The following is a 12,201-nucleotide window of genomic DNA, read 5'->3' as shown; positions in this document are numbered from 1 at the left end:
ATCTTTGGTCAGAAAGTCCTTCTATGTGGTACATCTCATTACCAAGGGTTTTGCATCCAGGAAGAAAGAGGTCATCATTTCTCTCTACTCTTCCCTCATTAGACCAATCATAGAGTGTAATGCCCCATTTGGCATGTACCTCACTAGACACAGCTAGAGAGGCCACAAAAATACTTCATGAAGAGGATCCTAGGTCTTAACCACATGTTCTACATGGACAGACTCAAAAAACTCCAGCTATTCTCTGTCTCATATCTTCTACTAAGAGACGATCTCTGCTTGACTTACAAAGCCATGTCTGACCCAGCTCTGTTAGAAATGCTACATCTAAAGAAATCCCAGTCCCCCCACACCACATGCTCCAGAGACCTCAACCTCATTAACACAATCAACAGAACATGCTAGAGTTACAGGTTCATAACCCAGAGACTGCCCATGCTCTGGAATTGACTTCCCATACATGTCAAGCAGAGCACTTCACTGGCCTCTTCAGGAAAAATCTTCATGAGTGGATGGGAAATAGAAAGTTCACCCCACAGATCACTCTAGTGGCTCTAATTGATAGAGGCACTGGGAACTAACGTCAGGCAGCACAATGCCAGGGCACTTCTATGGGCTAGGCTTGTAAAGGCTCCAGGGCCATTACCCTAGTACACACCTATGAATCTGTTAGATATATACAGTTTTGATTGTACTGCAATGAATGTCGTCATAGAGCTGGACTGCAATAAGTGAATATTGCCAGATATAGTTCAATAAAGATGAAAGCATGACACCTGAAAATATTAAGGAAATAACATTTCTACAGCATTAATTGTGGAACTACAGCTGTATTGCAATGCCTGCTTTATATGAACTGTTCTGCAATAAAGAGTGGAAAAATATACCACTGACTGCATGAAGTCACCCCTAATAAAGCTGTGTTTTGCAATATGTGTGTATTTTGGGTTGTTACTTATGAAATAGAGTATCACACCTGCTGTGAACTAAAAACACAAAGAATACCACTAAGTAACTGAAGGTTAGCTAATAAAGAGTGTTCTGCTAAACTGTAGATTTGGACCTGTACTAAAAGATAGAATGCATTATGATATTTGTTATGCACTAAGATCTGAAGCAATAATTGGAATGCCCAAGGTATATTGTGAATATCAGGGTGGTCTTGTGTTAATCATTGCATTTCAGCTATATGCATTGCTATTGTGAGGTACGCAGCTGCAGGCAAGTATGAAACTGTAATAGCTGTAGGCTGCAAATATACCATCTGCAACTATAAATGGGTCATGTGGCCAACCCAGCCCTCCAATATGGTTTCTACCCATTACAACTATTTCCACCCACTAGGGGTATATGATGTACACCTGCATTCTATGTATTAATGTACAGTTCACCTAAAATCTCTGTCATGCATGAATCTCATGCGTGTGTGTCCAAATGTTAGTGCAGTCTTGTATAACAATCTAGTTCTATTAACAGGTCATATTTTGTTAGCAGGTGAGCTCTAGGGAAATATCAATCAATCAATATGCAGCAGTGGCCCAGTAACTCAGTTTTATAAATGCTAGATCTGATCTACATTTTGTCACACACAGACCAGGGTTTGTGTCCACTGACAACTACTAGTAAATATTATTGAATCACTTATGTATTGTTAACAGATGTCTGAACAGGAACTACAGGTAAATAAATGGCTGCAGTACCCGTTAGAATGTGTTAATAATTTGTGTGCTGAGATGTAACAGAGTGTTAACAGCAGTGCTCAGCAATGTGATAAGACTTCATAAAATAAAGGCAATAAGAACAATACTAATAAAAGTTAATACTATTAATAAAATGTATACTCTTGGTATGGCTTTATGCCTGGTGTGTCTGGGAATGTCTTCTGATAGTCTAACCATATGCCTGCCAAGGATGGCATGATAGTCGTAAACTCTCTGTACTGTGCATGATACATGTCTCTCAAGTGTCACGCTATCATGGACTGTGATCACTGTTGCCTAATCTCTCTGTCACATATCTATCCTGGACATTATTTATGTCAATAGCACACTCACACTACATCAGTCCACAGTACACCTTGGTAGTCATATCTGTCCCCATAACATGTAATAGTCCTCCATAGCTGTGTACATGTAGGTGTTACAGCTTGGCTCATACTGTCTCATGTGTATAGCTTGAGAGGTATGTACATGCTACAGAAGCTATAGGGCACATGTATACATAAAAGAAGGGCAGACCTGTAGAGTATAAAAGAGTACTATTGCAAACAATATAGCCTATGCTGGTATTAATGGACTGTGTTTCTTTCTCTTCCCACCCCTTATCTGCATCATAATTTATTATTGTTATATATCAGTTATGGTTTACTATTAACATATGTTCTTCTCAAAACATTATGTTGGGCCTTGTGTTTTATTATTGGTGTATATTACAATGGTTGCATACTAACATACCTTGTTTAATTACCTGTGTTGTTGGCCTTGTGTCGTAACTGTTACTGGCATGCTGTTACTATACTGACTGTTATCTCACTTATCGTTCTGTTCCATATACTATGCAATGTTATGTTACCGGGTTATTTGCAATGTTCTGGCATGCTGTTATAACTAACTAAATGTTATGTTCATTACTAACCTATATGCTTTCACAATAGCTCGACTGGATAGGCCGGTTCCTGGCAATATGCCTACCCCACATCAGCCAGCCATGGCACCAGGTCCCAGCACATCTGGGACCCAAACCAGTGGTGTACCCTCTGCTGTCTCTGCACCACCTATGGCTGGAACTGCCTCAGGGGATGGGGCCCATCCCCCCCTGGAGCAGGGTGGAGGGGAGTTGTCACCCAAGAACAGCTACCGGTGATGATGTGCAGGATCATGTATCATGGTTATGAGAATCGCCTGCTCCAAACTGAGGGTTGGCTCTCCAAGCTGGAGGGGCAAGGTGGCCCATCACCCAGCCTCCAGCAGAGCCACCTTTGGGGCAGTGAAGAAGCAGTGTTGACTGCCCATGGTGGGGGAGCTCAGTCTCACTGCTGCTGTCTGGGGGCACATGGCTATCAGAATGTACCTATATCCCTTTTCCAACATTTAAATTACACCTTAAACAAAAAAGTGCGCCTGTCCCAAAACAAATGTCACCCCATACATAACTCTCCATTTTGCACCAGCATCCACTAGATACACTCAATTATTATATGAATTAATCAACACGGTTATATTGCCCTCATCCCCTCTCTGGAGTATGCGGCTCCAAATTCCAAATTCTCTACAACCTGCACAACTATTGCTGTAGAATTAATAGAGAGCGATGGTCCTTTCCTACACTCTTCCTGCACATCCCTACCTTCCTTTCAGTATGTTTTCCCCCTGCTTGCCCACATTTCACCATTTTCCTATCACCCCATTTTCTTTTCTTTTTTTTAAATTAGCGCTGGTTTAAGCAGAGCTAAGGGATGTGGTGCACCGCGCAACCCCTCACAAACCCACTTAAAACTGTTTAAAAGTGCCTCAATCACCTTCTGTGTTTATGAACCTGTTAGGCACATCTGCAAAATAATCACCTCCTGCAAATCTCAGACCCAGGCCTTTGTCAACTACAGCATAGTGCATTAGCCCACTAGGCCACTCAGCTCTGAAGTATAATAGGTGTTTCCATAAACATATTCTGATTGCCAATGACACACTGCAAGTGCATGTAATGGGGAAATTGGCAGTGTAAATGGGATTGTGATGCAGACACTACACCAGTACACAGACAAATAAATATTAATGGATGTATGTGAGGCTTGGGATAACCGGTATAGCCATCAACTGTACAGACTGTTGCAGAATGTCCACAGTTGTGCCCCCTAGTTTTGGTACGGTTTCACAAAAGCATATCTGTCTGCTACAGTACTGGCACATCATTAAAGATTAAGGTTAGAAAATCATGACAGACATTTGAATGTCACACCTCATACCCACCAGAAAACACATGCTGATGCAATTCCTATGTCACAGACTGTATGCATGGGTATATATCTTTCAAATACACCCACTGCAGCTTTGATTTAGTAGCTCAGTCTGTTAAATGCAATGTGCATAGTACATTTTGCCACCCACAGTCCTGGGTTCGAATGCAGTATGTTGCACTTCAATTACATTCTTGTCAATACAGCAAATTATGACTGAATCATGCAATTTTAACCAAGACAGGTTGCTGCTACTGAATTAACTGCTACACATGTTAGCAAGTCAAAGGACTGTAGGTGCAGACACTGCACATATTTGTATAGCCTACCAATATGTTGACTACTACTCTCTGGCACTGTTACATAACTGATGTACCTTAAGCACATGCCTCAGCTGGACTGTTAAGGGTACCCTCACCCTGGCTGTGCTGTGATGACAGCTGACACTGCTCCCTGAGTGACACATACAGCTTACTGTCCTCCAATGTGTTCACAGTCCCCACTATGATTCCTAGACAAACAGCAGCATCTGCAGTCTGTGACATATGCACTGTATGTTACGCTACCTACTACAGACCTCACAAACCCCTAGAACAAAGGATCCACATGACACCCATACATAAAGGGGTGGGGGCAAAGGTCAAGCAACAGGAACATGTGTTACAGTTTGCCACTACAAACATACAGAGCTAATAGACCAATAGCTATTGCAGTAGCTTGTGTATTCTGATGGGTATGATGGCCCGCCCCACTGTAGATTTGATCTGGGACAGTCCCCAAGCCCCATCTCTTTACCACATTCTACCTAATAATCTCTTTCTGCACTTGCTTTTAGACCTTTTTAATTTAATTGCATTTTTTAAACTGTGTTTGGTCTAATATTGCTACATACTCAAGTGTGCTAGCTTACACTGCATGTGAATTGTTTTACTACTGTTTTTGCTACTTTTCTGTAAAAAAAAAAATTGCTACTTTTCTGTAAAAAAAAAAAAAAAAAAAAAAACTAAGCCTGTTTCCTACCTTTCCTGTAACTAGTGTTCCAGATACAGATTTGCTGTATCCAGGACTGCATGTAAGCTTCTGAGCCCCCTAAGCCTTTCTGTGTTGGAGGGAAGCCTTCTAGCTTATCAGTGGAAGTGGTAAGCACTAGGTAACTTGTCTACCACGTAAGGAGTGGTTCTGGCCCAGAAATTATAATTATTGGCCGTTTGGACAATCTCTTCCATCTCCCCTAACTTTCTGATTTGAAAGCCTGCATTTGCACTTGTTTTTATCCTGTAACTCATCTAGTGCAGATACAGAGTCTTAGTTTTAGCACATAAATTTGCTTATTCATGCTCAGCACTTGTTCAGAACTTGTAAGCACTAAATAAGCTACTAATTACTATAGCACTCAATCTTCCTCATTACCTAGAGGAAAACAGTTTTTGTACTTACTTTTCTCACTTGCTTAGAGAAAAACAGCTCTTGTACTCACTTTCCTCACTTATCTAGAGGAAAATAGTTTTTTATTCAGGCATGTCCAAGGGTCAGCTCCCAATGTTCTCTCCTGTCTATCTGATGAATCTGGGCATCTTGAGGCAATGTAGAAATTACCTCATGAACACAGACAACCCTCTGCTCCTACCACCCAAAACTACAACCTGTGAGAGATGCACTTATCTAGCCAAACTGGAGGTAAAGCTCTCTCCAACCAAGACTGAACTTGACAGTCATGAGGAGAAGGTAAACATTTGCACCACACCACACTCATCACATAGTCTCACTAAATCTACACCACCAAAATCCACACATAGTAACACAAAAACATTTGCGGAGGCTCTAAATAATAATCTGTCTAAGCAACAGAGACCTCCAATGCAGAAACCCAAGCAACCACCATCCCCCAACACAACCCAAATGACACAGACTCAGTGTGCCACTCAACCACAGCCAATAAGGCAAAACAACGTACCAAACACACTAGTCATAGGTGACTCTATAGTCAGGCACACTGAGGTCCCACTCACCAGGCTAAACAAGGAGAAGGTTACTGTCAGCTGCCTGTCGGGTGCCAGGATCCGCCACATAACCCACGCACTCAGGTCACTCCACAACAAGTACAAATATGACTGTCAACATCCATGTTGGTATGAATGACCTGAGACGTACCTCCCTGGACTACATGAAAAGAGACATGGAAGAGCTCTCTGATTTTGTAGCCCAGGCAGGTATGACCCTAGCCCTGAGTAGCATCCTGCCTTCACCCAAAATGATACTGCAGTACAAGGACAAAATGATTGACTTCAACAATTGGCTAAGCTTCTGGTGTCATTCTAAGGGGATCCAGTATCTGTCTGCTTGGTATGACATGGTCGATAGACCACGATGCTTTGCCACAAATGGTCTGCACCTGTCGCCCCTGGGATTCTGGATACTGGCTAAGGCTCTTGTTGCCCCTATAGTGCCTCTTTTAGGCAAGGTTCAAATAACAAATTCACCACCATAACAGGAACAGGCAAGCAAAAACTGAGGGTGATGCTACTCAATGCTAGAAGTCTAAATCTCAAAATGCGCTCACTCGAGGCACTCCTTAAAATGGAGAACATCAATATCTGTGCAGTGACTGAGACCTGGTTCAGGGCTCCAGAGAGCACCCCTGCACTATCACGCTATAACTCATACCACACTTGGCCATGTAACCTGGACTGAAACACCAAAGGTGGAGGTGTGTCCATATTCATGAAGGATATCCACACCTCCAGGCAAATTGCTCAGCATAATGCATCTGAGGTTATCCAAGTGCAACTAACTCTGGGCAAAACTGCAATCCAAATTGTAGCTTGCTACAGACCCCCCACCATGCCCCAGGTTTCCCACTCCTCTTTTCCTGATGTACTGAAAAATATTACGGTTCAACCAAAAACCCTAATAATGGGCGACTTCAACTACCCCACCATTAACTGGGAAAACTACTCGTGTACCAACTCCTTAGCTCAATGCTTTCTGGAATTCATAAACTCCAATGCCCTGGATCAACTTATCCACACCCCCACCAGGGGCAACAATATCCTAGACCTAGTCATTACCAGCACGAGTGACTGGTGTTCCACACCTGAAGTCAACTCCTCATTGGTCCGATTCGACCATAAGCTAATCACCCTTAATATCCACATCCCCCCCCCTCATTAAGGAAACCACAGTAAAAAAATTCTCCAAAGCCAACTTCATGCTTCTTAAGACAGAAGTGGTGAACTTCATGGCACCCCTGCAGATGGACAATACAGTTACAATTGCTGAATCCTACCCAAGTGCACTCTATAAGCACTTACACGAGTGCATAGATCATGCTATCCCAAACAGAACCAAGATGCTATCCTCCAAAAAAGGAAGCCAATCTGGTGGTCCCCTGCCATAAACAAACTGTAAAACAGAAGGAAGAAACTGTTGAAAAAAAAGAGTAAAATCCCATGAGTGGAGGAGCTCCCTGGTCAGCCTCAGTAAGAAGCTGAGATCCCTTATGAGATCCTCCAAAGTTAGCTATGAAAACAAAATCACCACTAATTCCAAAAACAACCACAAAGCATTCTATAGTTATGTTAAGAATCTTGATGGCAACACCCAGAACTGCTCTGAGTTACAACACAAAGGCTCAAAAATTACAGAAACAACTGATATTGCCAACATCCTGACAGATAGTTTCACTGCTAACTTTACCCCCCCACTCACCCCTTAAAGGGCCCATATCTATACAGGAAGAATGCAGAGTCCCTGTAATCACAACTATGCAGGTAAAAGCTGCACTCTCTAAAGCCAAAAACACAGCATCCATGGGACCGAACAACATCCCAGGCTACGTTTTATACATACTTCAGAATGAACTGGCTCCCCACTTAAGCACCATGTTCAATAATAGCCTCACATCAGGCTTTGTGCCCACTGAATGGCGCACAGCAACAGTTATCCCACTCCACAAAGGGGGAGCCACCACTGATCCCAGGAACTATCGAACTATCAACCTGATGAGCCTGGTATGTATGGCCATGGAACGTACCATCATGGAACTCATAAACAAAGACATTGGTAACCTCCAAACTCTGGATCTCACCCAGTTCGGGTTTGTGAAAGGTAGATCATGCCTCCTGAACCTGATCGACTTTTTTGAGGCAGTCACCAAAGCCGTAGATGAGGGTAAGGTGGTTCACACAGCCTATCTTGACCTTGCCAAGGCTTTCAACACATCCCCCATTCTGGAATTATAGCTAAACTCACTAAACTAGGTATAAATCCCTACATCACAAGATGGGTTGCCAACTGGCTCACTGACAGAACCCACATGGTAAAAGTTGCAGACTCCAAATCTGACCTCAAAGCAGTGACAAGTGGAGTACCACCGGGTCCCGTCCTGGGACCTCTCCTGTTTGGTATCTACTTCTCTGAAGTACAGGCTAACACAGAAGGCTTCTGGCTAACGAAGTCTGCAGATGACTGCAAACTAGGAGACATTGTCAATTCCCCAAATGATGTGGACGTCCTACAGAAGGGCCTCGCTGAGACAGATGCCTGGTGTCAGAGCCGTGGCCTCAAGCTCAATGCCAAAAAGTGCAGTGTCATCTCCTTTGGTAAAAACTCTGTACCCATGAACTACCACATAGGCAGCAATCTACTTAACACCAAATGTGTGATAAGAGACCTTGGGACCCAGGTGGAAAGTAGTCTCTCCTTTGATAGTCACATCACCACAGTAGTCAGGAAGTCCTTCAGTGTGGCACACCTCATCATAAAAGGGTTCTCATCCAGGAAAAAAGAGGTCACTGTTCCCCTTTACTCGACACTCATTAGACCCATTACAGAGTACAATGCCCCTTTTGGAATGTACCTCACAAGACATCTGCAGCAGCTGGAAAGGCCACAGAAGTACATCACAAAAAGGATTACTGGCCTCAAACAAATGCCCTACACTGACCGCTTCAGAAAACTCCAGCTTTACTCCGTAGCATATCGCCTACTCTGAGGTGATCCCTGCCTAACATAGAAAGCTATGTCAAACCCAGAGCTGTTGGACATGGTACACCTAAAGAAATCCCAATCCCTCCGAGCTACACGGTCTTGGGACCTAAACCTTGTCACCACAATAAACAGGACATGCTGGAGGGATAGATTCCTGTCCCAGAGACTTCCCATACTCTGGAACAGGCTACCCATCTATGTCAAGCAAAGTTCTTCATTAGCATTCTTCAAGAAAAATCTTGATGAGGGGATGGGAAATAGGAAATCCACCCCGGGTATCACTTCTGCTCGACAGTGGCACAGGAAAATAACTTTCTTGGGTGGCGTAAGCCAGGGAACCTTGTTGGCTAGGCTTACATAGGCCCTTGGGCTGATAGCCTAGTACCTACCTATGAACATATGAACCTATGGCTGACACCCACATGTTTCTTCCCGCTTACTGACCTCAATCTGTTTAACACTGAACTGCCAGGTAATCATAAAGTCATTTGACAATGGCCAAACATAACATGGAAACGTGTGGACATACGTCATAAATCTCAACAGTGGACACTATTAGTACCTATTCTGTGTAATGCTGCAGACTCCACACCTCACTAATGCCCATTTCACAGACTAAGAATGGGGCTACGGTCTAGATGAAGGCCTTAAATATTGCACTGTTGTGCCATGTTATTGGCTAATGAAAGTGGAATCCATTTGTTCTGGATGCAATTAGCAAGTCTGAGCCATGGACTGGTGCACAGGCAATTAACTGTTAATGAGCATTACCTACAAAAAGCAAGCAACTGCATATGGAAAACAGGTCTTTAACTTGGTATACCATGAAAGACTGTGATTTATCAGGCATTGTTCTGCAGGATTTCTTCACAAAAAGATTATGTTACTCTACCAGGTATGTAATACAAGTCCCCTTATAATGGCATGCAGATAGGAGGATGCAGGTATGGAGAATAGGGATTACAGCAGTAGGCCTCTAGTACATATCTGGGAATGACATGTAGTTGATAGTCTCCTGTTCAACAGCTACAGGTGTGTCTCTCAACTGTGCCTGCTGTGAATTACATCACAGCTGTGGCCCTCTCACTCCACCCTACAACGGTTGGCTCCTGTACGAATTCTACTGGATTATGTGGTAGACATATTGACAGTAAGTAAGGGTAGACACAGCTGTCATATAACATGATGTACTGTCATTCAACACCTTTCAGTCTGTGAATGTTACACAGGAATAGCAAACATTGTAAAGGTGTCCATGACTGTCCCTGATGTACTTTGGCTAGGTCACAGTTTAGTCAACATTTGTATGTCATTGCTTAATAGCTATTGCTGACATACCTGGCAACCCCCTACAGCAGGATGTCAGATCATAGCCAATATTACGGGGGGAAGAGCACGGATCAAACCTCAGCAACAGAGTGTACATATTGGTCATACAAAATAAGACTGTGAACAGAGTGACAGATATTACTGTAGCATAACTGTTTTCTGAGGGTTCTGGAGTGTGACAGCCAGATTCACCATATTCTAGGAACAACCATCAATTATTGGCCAACTGCCTGCCAGACATCCACAGGAGTCTGGCAAAAGGACCACATACATCAGGTGTGCATACACATTCAGCAAAACATCTGTGTACTGGAGACGTATGACACCTACAGGGAGGATAGAATACAATTGGTTTTCATTGCTGTCATTGTGGCACAGTGATATTGCTGGACTGTCCCTACATACATGCAATAACACACACCTATGTGTCTGACAGTGGCCGTATGGCATAGTAGTGGGACTTTACCCAGAGGGAACGCAGCACAGAGATGGCATTGATGGGGGTGGAGACATACAACACACTCTGTGATGGCAAATATGGACATAACTGATATTGCTATTATGTTGGTGATAGAGCCATGCATAGTGTGTTGATAGACTGCAGGGTATGGTGTGGAAGGTAGCAGTGAATATTGCAGGGCACTTTGGATGTGCAGTGTCTGTATATAGCAGATATCAATGTATCTGGTCCTGTGATGTGTTCCTCCTCTTGTTGTCTTTCAGAAAGGATGAATAGAAGGAGACACTTGCCATTTTCAGAGGCTGAAAATAATGTCATCCTGGATGGCCTCAGACTGCATCACATTATTCTACTGTCCAGGACTCACCATAATTGTGACCAACGTGCAGCACTGTGGGCTGACCTCATTACAGCAGTCAACAATGTAGGGCTACAGGACAGAACCTATGAGCAGGTCTGACACCGGGCCACAGATATGGTCAATGCTGCATGGAAAAGGGCTGCCACTGTGCCAGGCACTGTGCTGCCACTGGTGGAGGGCCTGCAGCAGAATGACCACTCTTGACCACAGAGGAATTCTTGGCAAACCTGGGAACAACCACCAGCTCCCAAACATCCATCCCCACATACATAGTGGAGGTGGGTGCCACAGCATCCACAACAGAGGAGCGTCCAGGTAAGCTTCCTGTGTTCATCAGTGCAATACTGTATCAGCCATTGTCGCAGTCTCTGCATCCCTGTACATGGGTGTTAGGTATATCTGCATTGGGGGGTTGGTTTTGTTTTCATGCACAGTTGTGCACACATACTCAAAATGTCAGCAACATAAGCAGTATCACATTTTCTACTGTACATGTTGATATACGCACATATTACCCTGTAACAATGCCACATTTGGTTTTGCTGACAATATGTCTCCCTCACATTTCCATAGGTATGTCAGGTGTGGTCAGAGTCCATGTTTCTGCACCTGGTAAGTGTGCTACTTTTGTTGTACAGATCATATACACCCTTTGAATGTTAACAGCTGACATTTTGCCCTAGGCACAACTGTTATGCTTAGCCAGAGTACAGGGCTTAACTGACATGTTTTGAATGGGTAATCACAGTTGTGTATTTGCAGGAGCAGTAACACATATGCACTTATTTTTGAGGAGGTCTATGCATTCTGCTATACAGGAGGCAATCACTCACACATGCCTGTTCACACACAATATGGCAACGGTAAATACTTGAGGCAGTGACATTAGAACTGGCATAGCAGGCTCAAGATGCATGCACTCTTTTTTAGGTGTAGGTCTATAACAGTCACTGACATACTGTTTGCCACACAGGTATATAGTACTGTCAACATTAACCAGATGGAGCTGCAGTGCATGTTATAAAGGGCCTGTCTTGTCTGTGTATGTTGTAGTCTGCTTGTGTGGTGTGCATGGGATTGGAAATAAGACTGTTATGAGTAACTCACCTG

This window comes from Protopterus annectens, chromosome 4.part0, assembly GCF_019279795.1.
Source record: "Protopterus annectens isolate FY-2018-M chromosome 4.part0, PAN1.0, whole genome shotgun sequence".
NCBI lineage: Eukaryota > Metazoa > Chordata > Ceratodontiformes > Protopteridae > Protopterus > Protopterus annectens.
The sequence above is the reverse complement of the archived record's forward strand: the minus strand, read 5'-3'. Positions refer to the sequence as shown.